We start from the raw sequence: 15,819 nt of genomic DNA, 5'->3' as shown, positions 1-15,819 counted from the left end.
ACCATCCATATTAAGTTTTACTGCTGCATCAACAATAGCTTCACCAGTTTATTTTTCAGGATTAAAAGCTTCACATTGACAAGCGAGCGAGCTGCAGATCCGCACTTGTTGAAAACCTTTTCCAGCTCCTCAATAACCAACTGTCAGCAAACATCTCAGCAGGTTTTTGGTTGAGCCTTTGTCCCAGTGCTTGATTCGGCTTCTCCCAGGCCACTAGGGGGAGCTGTGGTATACCATTAGAGGGCTCCCATATTTTGGCAGTGTAATGAATGCCAGAGAAATGTCATAACATAACATAGCATAACATGCAAGTATGTGAGATGCACTTTTTAAAAAGATGACATATTCTCATGAAATAAGGACTCAGCTCTGAAGGACACAATCAGGATCCAGCCGGGGCTCTTTGCTGTGTGTCTGTGTGGAAATTGGCCTTGTTTTGTTTTGTGTAATTGCTGTTTCTGTACATCCATCCAGTGGAGATGGACCCGTGTCTACCCCTTGATCCGTGGACTTAACAATAGGAGAGGGAGAAGATAGAGAAAGAGAAACTCGGAGGTAACATTTGTCAGCGGCAGTCTGTCGTTCGCCTGATTGACTTCACGGAGAAAAAACGCTGCGACTTCACCGGAGCGATGCTTGAGTGCCTCTGATCTTCATTTCCCACCGCCCCTGTTATTTTTCCTTTTCTCCTCCCTCCCTCCCTCCCTCCCTCTTTCTTTCTTCCTCTCTTTCTCCCTGTCTATCTTGTCCCTCTCGTTTCACTGGACTCAGATCTTTCCATCGCTCTAACCTTTCATTATGACAAGACAAAGCTTTAATCTCTCACGAGCCATTTCCCCCTGTGACAGGCAGAGTGAGCGTTGACGGCCATGACGCGTGCACTCACTCACTCACACAGACACACACAGACACACACACACAGACGCACACAGACACACACTCAATCTCACACACAGAGGAGGTGTGTACGTCTGATGCTGGTATGCCCACCCATTAATCGGGGCAAAGTGACACATGGTGACAAAGAAAGACATGGAGAGGAGGAGGAAGCGGTTAAGAGAAGGTGACAGATGCAACACTGCAGAAACCAGAGCTACTTTTTTGTGGTTTCATGAAAAAAACGAATTCAAGGATCTCCACCATCATCACCACAAAATTCCCTTTTACATAATTCTATCTCAAAATATTAGACTATAGGAATATCTTCCCTGCATGAGTGTACCTCAGTCAGCCCTCAATCACTTTACTGGCTAAACTAGCCCCATGCACAGACTTTACATATTCTCTTTTATACTTATATATATATATATTTAGTTTTCTTGTTTGGGTTTAATATATATATTTTTTGTACTATCCTCTCCAGCAGCACAAGAACACTTTCATACTGACACTGTGACAATCACTGTTTTCTGTACCATAGGGTCAGACCCATTTATGTATCTGTAAAATGTTGTCCTTATGTTTCTGTGATTTATGTATGTATGTCTGTGAGGTGTATAAGTGTATAAATGTATAAGCTACTGGATGACCTAAATTTCCCACAGGATTAATAAAGTATCCATCTATTTATATGAGGAGTAATTCTATCTCAAATGATTAGACTATCGGAATATGAGGAGTATCGGCGAGTAGTAAAGACAGGAAATGACAATCACCGATAGAGCTATAACAAACTTTACGTGAACATTAAATCAATTTATCCGCTGTGTCCGTGTCGGCAACATCGACGCATCACACGACAACTTGAAACTGTTTAAGTTCAACGCACGTATCCTGAGGTCGGATCCGTCGCCGTGGGAACAATGCACGTGCGCGTTAAACCTCTTAGCTGAGAAATCAAACAATAAGCGGTCAATCCGAACAGTGTGTCGTCCCGTCTGTGGCCTGACCCCCCCACTCCCTCATTCTGCATAGCAGCCTAAGAGCCACACTTCATAGGGACTTCATAATCACACCCCCTGCCGAGGTGACAGGCTGATTGGATATCTGAGGGAGGCGCGCGCATGAATTTACATACTAATTGACAAATATACCCCCCCCCCCCCCCCTTCATGCACACACACACACACACACACACACACACACACACACACACACACACACACACACACCCTTTTGTCTCTCTCCCCACCGCTCAATAAATGAATGTCATGCCTGCGTGGTGCACAGTGATCTGGCTCTTTCTGTGGAACCGCACCGTAGCATTTAGCATCCTTCTGTGAGACGATTCTTTCTACAAAATCGTTTTTTGATGCCGACAACTAGGGTTGCAAAGGGGCGGAAAGTTTCCTGTAAATTTCCGGAAACTTTCCGGAAACTTTCCACGGGAAGTTAAGCTCGGGAATTTTGGGAATTTTGAAAAATAAAAGAAAAACGCAAATTAAATGCTGAGCAATAAAAATCATCATTCAAAACTCTATTTTAAAGATGTATGGAATGCAGCACACGCTGCACGTTGAGTTTCAACCCTCCACTGTGCATTCTTCCATCACATGCACAGATAATTCCCAGCATCCTTCACTCTACAGCAGGGCTACTGAGGCCTGCTGTAGTGTGCAGGACTAGTCAGGTAAGTTTCCATGATATTACTGGGGAAAATATATTAGCATGCTGATTGAGGATTGTTCATCTGTTCATCTAGCCTATTTCCATTCATTTATCCATCAATTGTAAAATATGTTTACAGACGATTCCAATTGTTTGGCTAACTATTTATATCTCTGGCATTAGTGTTTTTTTTACAAACTTTTTTCTCATCCTATTCTACAGAACAATGCCACGTGCACTATCTCATGTGTGGAGGCATTTCACTCCATCCAATGTAGAAGGAAAGGCTGTGTACATTTGCAAATACTGTGCAAAGACCTATGTTAAGAATGACACAACGATGCAGAAGCATATAGTCAAGTGCCCAAAGTTTCCTCAGGGCTCAAATCAGCTAATGACAAAACAAAATGATTATATTTATGTCTGTATATGACAAGGTAAATACAGTTAGTATAAATTACCCACAACATGTCCAGTTTATCCCCGTTAATTCCCGTATATTCCCGTTAATTTCCGTTAATTCCATGGAAAGTTTCCAACTTTGAATATTCCCGGAATTTTGCAACCCTAGCGACAACACACACAGAAATGAAGAGCACGGAATCCGTCTATAGATGGGCCTTGAGGGGAAACATGAGATGCAGGTGACTCTGTAGCAATAAAGGGTAGATAGATACCAAAGCGTGTGTGTATAAAGCCTGATGGGAGAGACCGAGAGGAAGAAACAAGCATATTTCTCACTCCACTTTTGTGCTGAGCTAAGGGATGGGAGTGAGGAGCATGCTGGGAACGCAGCAAGTTGGCAAAACACACGGCGCCCCTGAGACTCGACACCAGGGAGAACCTCAGCGAGCCCCGAGCAGATGGAGGATTGCAGCGACATGCATCACAACACATCCACACATGAACATATACACACACGACGTCCTTATATCAGAGACCCGGCTTTGACAAGTCGTCTCCATGTCACCAGATGACGAACCTCTTGCGCTCGCTAATCCAAGAAGCTCACACAGTCACCAAAAACACACATTCTCCCCCCCCGAGCTCGTTGTTTCAGGTGGGCCTGTTGCCGACGTCTTTTTCGAGTTGTGTTACGAAACAAAGCTGCAGAGAGGTGCGGTGGGAGAAGAATGAAAGGGGGGTGGGGGTGGGGGTGAAGGAGAGCATGAGAGTGCAATTTAGGGGGGGGGGGATTTAATTATTTTTAACCAGAGGCTCTTGGAAGAAAAAAAAAAAAGGCCACAGACTTAATGACTTAATTTAGACGTTTAATTAGTCGAGCACATATCTCTCTGGCTTCTGCCCTGCGTAATCTGGGATGGAGTCTGGTGTGAATGGAGTCAGACCTCTCTCTCTCTCTACCTCACTCCCCCTCTCTCTTCCTCCCCCCTGCGATGCCTCTCTCTCTCTTTATCTCTCTCTTCCTTTATCTCCCTCTCTTCTTGGACCACATCAATAATTCCCATTGCCTCGCAGGGCATGCACCAGAGCAATAGAGATGAAATATGTATGGACACACGCCATGGTGCTTTTTGAAAAGAACTATTTCAAAGGTATAGTAGGGTCTGCTGAAATCTTCATGAGTGCCTCCTTCTCCTCTCCCGCCTCTCCGTCCGCTCCACAGAATGGATTCTTCAGCTCGGCAGCGCCAATAAATAACGGCACAGAAATACGAGCGTGTTCTCCCGAAAACATTCGAATGCATTTCCAGCTATGAAGAGGAATAGATACACTGAAAGCCACACCTGCAAACATGTTGATGAATTTCACATGGTACCATATTTCTTACTGTTGTGACACAGTGCAGATCCCCGGGTACATAAAGCAGCGTGTATAAAAATGTCACGGACAACTGTTGCAGCAGACCTGCAAAAGAGAAAGTTGAATTATTGGGAAATGTGGAAAAGTTAAGAAAGAATTTCTCATTTTCATTTGACAAGGGCAATTGATGCCGATTTCATTTCAAAAGTCAACTGTTAGTCGGTTCTTTCAACAGTGGAAAGTGGCTCAACAAAGGAAAAAACATCAGTGGAATGAATGTGAGAAATTGTGCTCTTCAGTCTGAGGGAGGAGAAGGCACAATACTAACAGTATGAAACTCTTGATTGCAGAAGGTTTCATCCCTCTGTATTTCCCTTTGCATTTCTAGGTTGTTGGTGCTTGATTCTGTAGTGCAATATTTTGTTTTACATAGAAATACTTGTCTTTGTTCTTATATTAGCATCTGCACTGTTTGACTCAGTGGGCGTATGACAGAGCGGCTTTAAAAACAATGCAAAGAGCTGCATGCTGCTTCAGATCCAGAATGGAGGAAGGACAGTCACCATCTCTCTCATGTCCTCGTTGGTCTTTCTACTTTTCTCTTCTTAGTTTCTTTTTTACACACACAACATCGTGCTACCCTCATTTGTTTTCAATTCCTTTTCAACCATCAACAATAATAACAGTGTCGCTAAAAGAGCAAGAAACAAGCGGTTGGATGATCAGACCAATTTTGAAACCACATCCTGCCAGAAACAAGAATGAAGAAAATTGTTGGCCACTGAAATAACCCTATTTATTCTATTTGTCTGCACACAGTTGCATGTGTAATGAAGGGTTGGAACTAACATGAATTGGTGCATGTTCACCACCAACAAAATTGGATTGGATAATCTGGCTAAATTGTTTACCGAACCTCTCCGAATGTCTGATGCTTTAATTGTCTATGTTCCCAGATCTTATCATTTCCCTTTATGAATACGATTCAATCTTACCTGATAGATTCAAAGGAGAAATCCACCAAAATAAAACTCAACTTATGTCAAACTTGAGTCTTTTTTCTTTCTTTTCTCATTTAGATTTTATTCTAAAAATTTGCATCCTTTCAAACCTGAGTAAACAAACAAAGACACCAGTCATATCATTAACTGTGAAGTCCCTCTTCTCTCTGTACCCATTCATCTCCTTCAACTAACCCCTCTCTACTCGTCTGCCTCCAGTTCTTTCTTCTTCTTCCCTTCTTCTTCCCTCAGTCTCCGGGGAGCGACAGAAACCGACGTGAACCTTTGTGTCACTCCCCCCCCCCCGCAGGCTCTTTCCTGTCTTGTTATTTAATTTCTTCACGTCGTTGCAAAATGCAGAGGAATGTTTTATGAAGAGGACACTTAATAATGGGAGAGGAAAAAAAAAAGAGAAAACTATTGAGTGATGGCGCGGCAGTTTCTCTCTGTTCTGTCACCGAGTGCAGTGTCCTTGAACCTCCGAAGAAAAGAGGAGCGGGAGAGAAAGAGACAGATGTAAACACGCAGACGCCTCCTTTCACAGTACAGTCGTCTAACAGCAAAATGTCTCTTTAGAAGCTAAACAAACGGAGGATTCACAATGTTTATCTCTGAGAGACGAGAGGAGGGCCGGAAGATGGGGATGGATTGTGGTAGCTCTCCTTGTTGGTGCTGGGTGTGTGAGCAGAATGCTAAACACTGCTTCGGTCATCGGGGGGGCGTCAAAAGCATGTTGAATTTTAATGGTGCCCTCCGACTTGGCTGCAGGTAATGCTGCAGGGGGCCAACATCCTATCCACACTGCTGAGAGGGAACGTGTGTGTGTGTGTGTGTGTGTGTGTGTGTGTGTGTGTGTGTGTGTTTGTGTGTGTGTGTGTGTGTGTGTGTGTGTGTGTGTGTGTGTGTGTGTGTGTTTATATCATTGCACGTCAAGCTAGAGTGAGTCTGTGTGCTCTCGTTGTGTTGTTTGCGCAGTTTTTTCAATAATAAGTCTACTTCAGCCCTGCAGGACACACACATGTAAACTATATGTTCTGTGTATGTACCGGTGCAGGTGTGTGAAGGAGGTAAACAAAGCAACAGTCCCAAACATTGACTGCATGTCAACACAGGTGTGAAAGGCGTAAAAGGAATACGCTTTAGAAAAACTCCATAAGGACAAATCAAGAATTGAAGAATTAAAAGAGTACTTCCTTAATAATCCATAATGGATGATTTAATGGTTGGGAACAGAAAGGGAGATACTACTACATTGATTTGGATATTAATCCAAACTATTGCCGCAGTGTCTTAAATCAGTCAGAAATCCTTTTTAGCGCATTTCCTGTTTTTTTTTTACATTTTCACCGATTTACTGGTTAATGCAGGTCTCTCTCTACGTTTCTATGGAGGGAACATGGTGTGTGTGTGTGTGTGTGTGTGTGTGCGTGTGTGCGTGTGTGTTTACATCATTGCACGTCAAGCTGGAGTGAGTCTGTGTGCTCTCTTTGTGTTGTTTGCGCTCACGTTCCAGTTTTTTCAATAGTGAGTCTACTTCAGCCCTGCAGGACACACACATGTAAACTATATGTTCTGTGTATGTACCGGTGCTGGAGATGGAGATAGTGGAAGATGAGGAGGAGGACCAACCACTGTATGGAAATTACCTGCTGGAAGAGGGCGAGAAGGACGAGAAGGACGAGGAGGATGATGATGATGATGATGATGATGATGATGATGATGATGATGATGATGATGATGATGATGATGATGATGATGATGATGATGATGATGATGATGATGATGATGATGATGATGATGATGATGATTAATTAACTTTAAGAAGTGAATAATTAAAAAAGTACTTCCTTAATATCCACAATGGATGATTTAATGGTTAGGAATAGAAATGGAGATACTACTACATTGATTTGGATATTAATCCAAACTATTGCCGCAGTGTCTTAAATGAGTCAGAAATCTTTTTAAGCGAATCCTTAAACGTTGACATTTTCACAGATTTACTGGTTAATACTTGATGGATCTTGAAGAAAAAAGTCATCCTTATTTAGAGGGCAGCTATCTGTCTGTGATTCTGCTTCTCTGCATGTCTCTCTGTATGTCTCTCTGCAGCTCTCTCTGTATGTCTCTCTGCATGGTTCTATAAGTCTCTCGTCTCTATACAAACCTCTGTCTGTCTCTGTTCATCTCTCTTTCCCTGGTGGCTGCAGATCCAGCAAACAATCACAACTTCGATCAATCCATTGGTCTTGAATACCACCCTGGACTGCAATTGTTTCGAAGAAATCCAAACACACTCCTGAACCTTTATTGCTCTGCATTCCCACATGACAACAATCTGAAGAAGAAATGTCTTTGTGCTGAGGTGTGTTTTGAAAAAAAAAATGAAATCAACAGTGGCAGAAATGAGTCTTCCAGGGGCCGCAGCGCTGCAGTGTTTCTTGAGAGTAACGGTCCGAACCCCTAAAAATGGGTCTTTGTTGATGGCTCCCCATGGGGCCGGACCACTGGTGTTTCACGAGACAAACTGTTTTCATTAGTCTGGACCGTATATTACAACATTTTCCAACTGAAGTCCCGGATCGTTAAAATATAACCACCCCCTTGTTTTATTAAGTCCTATCAGGATATTTAGGACATCCTCCGGTTTAAATGACGTTTACTGCTGCCCAGTTCTACAAGGCTCAGTGCCGTGGAAGATAATAAAAAGTTTTCACTCTCTGCACCGCTGAATCGGAGCCATGTGTTCAATCGATATAACTTTTCAAACTGAATTTCTGACTCGCCCATCATCCCTCCCTCCCTGCAGACAGAATCTCTCTCCACTCTGCGGCTTTCAATCCACACTTTACCTGCCTCCCTGCACAAAAACCTGAATTAATCTCCAAACTCTCCTCCTCATCTCTTTGTGTGTGTGTGTGTGTGTGTGTGAGTGTACTTTCACATTTGTATTTTGCACTTCCCAAGGGCTGTGTGTATTCATGAGTGTGTGTGTGTTTGTGTGTGTGTGTGTGTGTGCGCATTAGAAATTCACCAGCTCAACGTGATACTGTTCGCCCGCCTGCAGCTCCCTGGCTTCGGTGGTGGGGGGGTGGGGGGGTGGGCTTGTGTTTGCATAGCAGAGGCTGCGCTCTCACTCATGTAGAGCCCCCCCCCACTAGGGACTTTCTTTGACACCGTCAGCCCTTTGAACCGGCTGTGACATCAAGCGTCAGGTCACGGGCGCACCACCTCCGCCACAAAGCCAGCTCGCACTAATTGGCCCGCCCCGGCGCACCTGAGAGAGACAGTCGGGACATCAAAGTGCTTCGCCGCCCAGTTGATGGCGGCTTTTGATGGGGGGGGGGGGGGGGGGGGGGACTTTGAGACCCGTAGATTTGTGCTTTACACTCCGACGTTGGCGCCGCACATTCGCCGTTTGCCGCGCCGTGCTGATCGTATGATCTCTGCTTATTTCGTCATTCCACTTGAATGTCATTTCCTCTGTTCTCTCTAGTGTTGTAATACATGCTATTATCTGGCCCCCTGTGGTGAGCCTTTAATCAACCTCAATGGAAGTCCACAATGAACAGGAGACAGGAACCTAAGGTTATACTGCCACTTTTCTTCCTCTGCTAAGGGAGCTTTCACACCTACCTTGTCTGGTTCGGACCTTTTGAAAATGTCTGTTAAGTGTGAGAAGTGCCTCAGAGCAGGATCCGGATCAAACTGGTCAGGTCGTTCTGTAGTGTAAAGACAGATTTTGGTATAATTTGGACTTTCAGCTCTATTGCAGGACTAGCACTAGACAATAGAAGAAGAAAAAAAAGGCGACCCAGCTCACAGGAAGCCTTTTAGTCTTTGCCTCCGATGATATCATGTTTGTACCATGAGCAGGTTTATTTTACTGGTAGTTAAACTATAACCTCAGTTGTCATTTCTACCATGTGATGACAAGGTGAGTCTGTTTAAACGACTCCCAGCTTGTAAATATGTAATACAAAAAAATCGGACCTGAATCAAATAGAATGATCCAGAGCTTGAAAGTGTGGAAAATCAATTTAGCTCCGAGCTCCGAGACGCCTCTCAGGGTCTGATTCCGCCCTCCGGACTTATGGACGTCCGCTGTGTCTTTGTGTGACCCGTCATCCCCTGGAAGTCGGACAGGTGGCGAGTACTGGTGGGCCCGGACCGCGCCTGTCAACCCCTCCAATCCTGACCAGGGAGAGGGAGAGTGGGCGGTGGGGGGGGGGACAAAGGAGATCAGCAAACAGAAAGAAAGTCGAGGGAAAGTGAAAGATGTGGAGAGAGACACGGCAGACTGAGCTCTACCTGCTGTCACGGCTTCAACAGGAGGCTACGTCCACTCTTGACTCCAACAGGCGGAGCGAAGCGATTGGTTACGCTCCAGTATAATGGCCGGCTATGAATGCTGAGTGTGACTGCGGGGGACCATTAGGGCCACAATGACCGACAAGACACTAAGCACTCCCCAGAGGTCCGAGGGGCCCTTTCATGCCTGTCCCGGGGCTGGGAGGGCGACTGGGAGGGCGACTGGGAGCTGGTGGCCAGCTGGTTCTCTGGCTTCCGTGCAGCCTAATGCCATCAGCGCTCCCAGTCCCACTTTGAGCTGGAGGCTGTGTGCAAGACGCAGGGGAGCGAGGTCTGTGGGACACATGTGGACATGTACACACACAAACACAGGGGCAGCTGTTTCACTATTAACCACGTCGGTGCTGGACCATCCTGATGCTGCGGATCCGGAGAAAGAATAACTGATGTTACGATCTAGTTCTTTGACAAATGTCCTCAGTCATGTGTCTCTTTAGAGAGACGTATGCCATTTTTTTTATCTTCACGTCTACGTATGGAGAAAAGAGCCCATGATGCAAACGCTGTCACACCCAGTTCAAGTTCCCTGGGAGAGAAGCCGTGACTGCTGTGTCTTCCTCCCTCTCAGCTCCTCAATAGGCTGCTGCTGCAGGCGGAAAACTTGTTTTGTCGACAGCCTGTTTGAAAGACAAGCGTAATAAAAGGCTTTTCTCTTTGTGCCAGGCGGTGGCAATTTCATAGTCTTTTCAGCGCTGAAAGAAAGGGCGAGAGAAAGAAAAGTTTTACTAATTGATGTGGTAGCAGAAATCCAGCCACCATTTCAGTCAGCCGCGATGAAAAGCCTATTGAGAAACGTTTTGTCAATTACTTCCGCTCACATCTATGCGCCGTGGCTCTTTTTTAGAGGAACTCATTTGTGTCCTATTTATTTCCTCTGTTGCCATATTTTGCTGGCACGGCGCACAATGACAAATTAAAGCTTTAGTTTCATAGCAATGACATGGAAGGTCTCGGGCTTTAATGTGGGCTTTGAAAGAACGCCAGGGAAGTCGTCACTTGATGGCTCGTCCTTGCTTCACCGGCTCAATTTGGTGTCAATGCATTAAAACATCTTGTGAGTTGTGACTCCAGTCAAGGTTTCTGCGTGTGCAGTTAGAACTGAGCGTTAATGAATTAGAGGCTCAGACATCTAAACAAAACTGGTAATATGCAACGATAAAGTATAACATTAAATAACAAAAAACATGAATGCATTCTGAGGTGTTTTTCTATAAATATATAGTTATATATATCATAGACTGTTTACAAAGATGGTTGACATGTTGGCTCCCCAAATATAGGTTATAAACCCTGCCTCCTCCATGTTGGTGGATGGGATTGCGGCCAAACTAAAAGGTTAAAGATCTTGTTGAATGGATTTGAATAAAAAATGGTTTCTGTCATTTTAGGTTGATGTTATCACACTGATGTTTGGGTTTATTTTTCCAGTAAATTTGGTTTTAATTTCCTTCACCAAACTGGTTCATTTGTTTTTTTGTTTGTAAACAAGATTGCGCAATAACTATTGCGCAATCGGAAGAACCCATTTTCTCACTTTCTTCAACATGAGATGGACCTTGATAAAAATAAAAAGATCTGGCACATTTGATGTTATTGATATTAATGAGTGTGCGGTTAATCTTAATCTATTGAATTTAAACGGAGATATATAGTACGTGAAAGTGCAATTAAGTGCAATTCCTGTTAGTTATTTCATGCTATAGAAATGGGGTGAAATGTAATGATTGACAGCTGAAAGAGACTTGCAATTGATTCACTTAAATGTATCAGCAGGCCCTCGATACCACAGCTCCACCTCACGATCACCACCGCTCAGACTCTGGCTCCAAATCATGTCAAAACTAAAATATAGCGGCATTTGTATCCAGTGATAAACTGTTTTATAAAGCGATTTCTGTGTGAATGTGACATTCAGCCTGCGTTTTTTTTTCCAATTCTCATGCAAATCTGGTTGAAAGCAGAGCAATTTTGGAAGAATTTGTCAAAAACATGTCTGTGGTCGTCAGCTCTGACTAAGCACCAGGGAGATCAGCAGTTTACTTCTCACAGTTCCCCTTTTTCAGGTGGCTCGGCCCTGTCGGAATCCAACTTGATGGAACATCTTCAGTTTGTGCTCCTGTTGAATACTGACAAGGTTTATTCTGGATTTTCTTAGAGCCTGCCTCCGTCTACATTGTGAAATCCATCCGCTTAAAAACACAAAAAAACTAGGGCTACGTTGTAGCACTTGCGGGCCCGAGCACCTGCACGTTGAAGCCTGTTGCAGTCGGGGGAGAGAGCGGTCGATGACCAGGCGCACGTCTCTGCGTTGGATGCGTTTTCCTCTCTGTGGCAAGGATAAAAGCTTCACTTCCTGTAGCCACCAGGGGGCGCTGTGATTTAAAGTCATGATTTCTGTGTAGATGTCATCAGGCTGGGACTCTAGTCTTACATGTCTAGTTTGGACTCAATTGGACAATAAACGCTTCACTTCCTGTAGCCACCAGGGGGCGCAGTGATTTAAAGTCATGATTTCTGTGTAGATGTCATCAGGCTGGGACTCTAGTCTTACATGTCTAGTTTGGACTCAATTGGACAATAAACGCTTCACTTCCTGTAGCCACCAGGGGGCGCTGTGATTTAAAGTCATGATTTCTGTGTAGATGTCATCAGGCTGGGACTCTAGTCTTACATGTCTAGTTTGGACTCAATTGGACAATAAACGCTTCACTTCCTGTAGCCACCAGGGGGCGCTGTGATTTAAAGTCATGATTTCTGTGTAGATGTCATCAGGCCAGGACTCTTGTCTTATGTGTCTAGTTTGGACTTGATTGGACAATATATGTCCGAGATACAGAACCTCGTGTTTTGATGGCGTTTAATCAAACTTCGACGCCACGGTCACACAGCCTTAAAACCATATGAATATCTTCAGGGGGGGGCTGTTGATTCACACATGTAGTTTGAGTGAGATGGAACCATGAACACTGAAGTTACAGCAATTTCGTGTTTCACGGCGAGTTGATGAACTTTGACGCCACGCCACGGTCACACGGTGTGACGAAAAACCCATCCCTAAATCATTTTTTATGTCCATCTTGTTGTGATGACACTCATTTGAATTTTAAGTTGATCTGATGAAAGACCTGGGACAAGTATGTCATAGTAAAAATGTGGAAAATGGCCAAAATGGCCACCAAATCCAAAATGGCGGGCTTCCTGTTTGATCTAACATATCAATCCAAGAGACTTATTTGTTTGTTATGAAAAGACACATGTCCCCATAGATTTTTGTACATGTCGACCAATCGTAGTGCCGGGGCTGCCCTTTAGGGGGCGCTAGTCAGTTTTTTTGCCACGCCCATTTCATAAAACCATATGAATATCTTCAGGGGGGGGATGTTAACACACACATGTAGTTTGAGTGAGATGGAACCGTGAACACTGAAGTTACAGCAATTTCGTGTTTCACGGCGAGCTGATGAACTTTGATGCCACGCCATTAATACTGTGTTTGACGAAAAGTCACAGTAATCTTATATCTTCATTATCAATGTCTTGAGACCCATTTGATAGAGTTTGACATGGTTGAGGTCAGTGGATGAGGAGAAATACATCCAAGTGTAAGACATGCAAAAAAAAAGACATTTCCTGTTGCCACCAGGGGGCGCTGTGATATTAAGTCATGATTTCAGTGTAGATATCATCAGTCCGGGACTCTTGTCTTATGTGTATAGTTTGGAATCGATTGGTCCAAATATGTCTGAGATACAGAACCTCGTGTTTTGATGGCGTTTAATCAAACTTTGACGCCACGCCACGGTCACACGGTGTGACGAAAAGTTGATTTTTTTAAGTCAACTTTTTTCTCCATCTTGTTGTGATGACACTCATCTGAATTTGAAGTTGATTTGATGAAAGCCCTGGGACAAGTACATTAAAGTAAAAATCGCCAAAATGGCCAAAATGGCCACTAAATCCAAAATGGCGGACTTTTTTTCATGATTAGTCACGATACACCTCTTGCCCGATTTTGGTGAAAAACGGTTATGTGGAAACCTAGGGGCTGGGTTCCAGGGGGCGCTGTTGAGCCATTTTGCCACGCCCATTTCAAATTACTCCAGAATACGTAAATTTTCACCACTTACTAATTTACTGCAAAGTTTCATAACTTTTTGAGCATGTTAAAGCCCTCAAAAAGCCCATCCTTTTGCCGGAAAAATAATAATAATAATCATTACAATTTCAATAGGGCCTCTCACCATTCGGTGCTCGGGCCCTAACTAAGAAACCTTCCAATGAAATTCCTCTCAAATGGATGATTAATCACCTCCATATTCACAAAGTCGTAAATGCACAAAATGGATTCTCACTGTGACGTGTGCTTCTGAGTGGAACTGGCGATGATGTTTGATTGGAAAAAAGAAAAAAGAGAAAAGAAAGCCTGAGTCTTTCTCCGTGTATCAGGAAAAGCTTGAGCAGACAGAACCATCTCACAGGGGTCAGCTGATGTCGAGGTACATCAGTTTTATGAACCCCCCCTCCCCCCCCCCCCCCCCCCCCCCCACCCCTGCACTGCGCGAGTTCGCTGCCACTCATGTGTTAAATGGATCTTGTAGACAGAAGCGAATGCCTTTGTGCTGGAATAAATGGAAGGGAGAGAATGAGGTTAAGACGACTCCTCTGAGGTGCATCAACCTACATCTGTTCATCCTCTTTTTTCCTATTTCTCACACTTCTCTCCATCTTCTCTTTAAAAAAAAAAACGCAGCACGAGGGAGGAGAAACTTATTTTCTTTTTTCACTCTATGTAAATGGCTCTATTTATAGTTTCTTTTATGAGACACGGTTGCTCTCTTCCCTTTAAAAAGCGATCTGAGGCGTTTTCATGTCACACTGATGACGGGGGAAGAAAACATCCTTAAGATTATACATTTCGACATGTGGCAAATTATGAGTTTCTATTCCTGTTTTTTGTGTAAAATATTATCCTCCGCTATAAAGCTCTTGAAAAGGAGACATTTTTTTATCATCTTCCCACCAGAGACGGATCGACCAGAGAGCAGGCTGGAGTGACAGATGTTCAACACACACTTGCAAAGACACATACTGTACAAACACATTTGTACACGAGGGTTTCAAAGCATCCACTTTCACTCACACACACACAAACACACACCCACACACAGTGTACGCAGCAACACAACCCCTCCATGCACACAAAAACAAACACACTGCACCCTGAAGAAAACCCCCTAATTTACTCTCCCTCTCTACCCCACACATACACACACACACACGTACACAGAGGAGAAATTACTTTGAACTCGGTGTCAGGCAGCATGAATGCAGCTGGGATCACCGGGGTCACGCGGCTCTTTGAGAGGTGAGATGAGGTCCAGCCTCTCCTCTGCTGTCTGTCTCCGCTCTGATGTGCCGACGGCCACCGGGGTCCCGGGGGTTAGTGGTACACGTAAGAGCATCAGCAGCCGGGCCATAAGGCTCTCTTTGTTGAGGGCTTACACTTTGATGCACTCCGCTTTTCACTGTCACACTGTCTCCACAGACCCCAGCGGACGTCGGACATCAGTGGTGGTTTTGTGTCGTGGTCACCCTTATAAATCAGGCTTATTATTTCGGAGTTTTTAAACGAGGAGGGAAAAGTACGAGGTGTGTGATCAAGTTTTAGAGCGGCTAAGACAGAGAGAAGCTGGGAGTCGTTGTGATCCCCATTTAAGTTTGAAAACCTTGGGGTTGCATTTTAGTCATGACACAATGATGTTGACACTCACAACAATTCCCTGATTTGGTCTTTACTGGTTTGGTAAATTCAGCTAAATAGATCCCTGTAACCTGGGTATGAACCAGAATCACATGTTTAAGTATGCAGCCCTCATCTTAAGATTCTCAGTAATTCCTCCTTGTATTTTTAGTTAGTTCTCTCCTCTAGGGAGTGATCTCTGACCTGTTAATGGATGAGTATAGAACATGGGACATCATCATTAGAGATGAGGCATGTCTTTATGAATACACTATTTTATTTAATACATATGCATAGACAAATGCAGTTATGTCCTGCTGAACCACGAGATTTGGAACGTTGTTTTGCCTTGGGTCGCAACCTCTCTAATGTGTGCTCGACTCCTGCAAAGGCAGG

The sequence above is a fragment of the Limanda limanda genome, chromosome 19 (assembly GCF_963576545.1).
Source record: "Limanda limanda chromosome 19, fLimLim1.1, whole genome shotgun sequence".
NCBI classification, from domain to species: Eukaryota; Metazoa; Chordata; class Actinopteri; order Pleuronectiformes; family Pleuronectidae; genus Limanda; species Limanda limanda.
The sequence above is the reverse complement of the archived record's forward strand: the minus strand, read 5'-3'. Positions refer to the sequence as shown.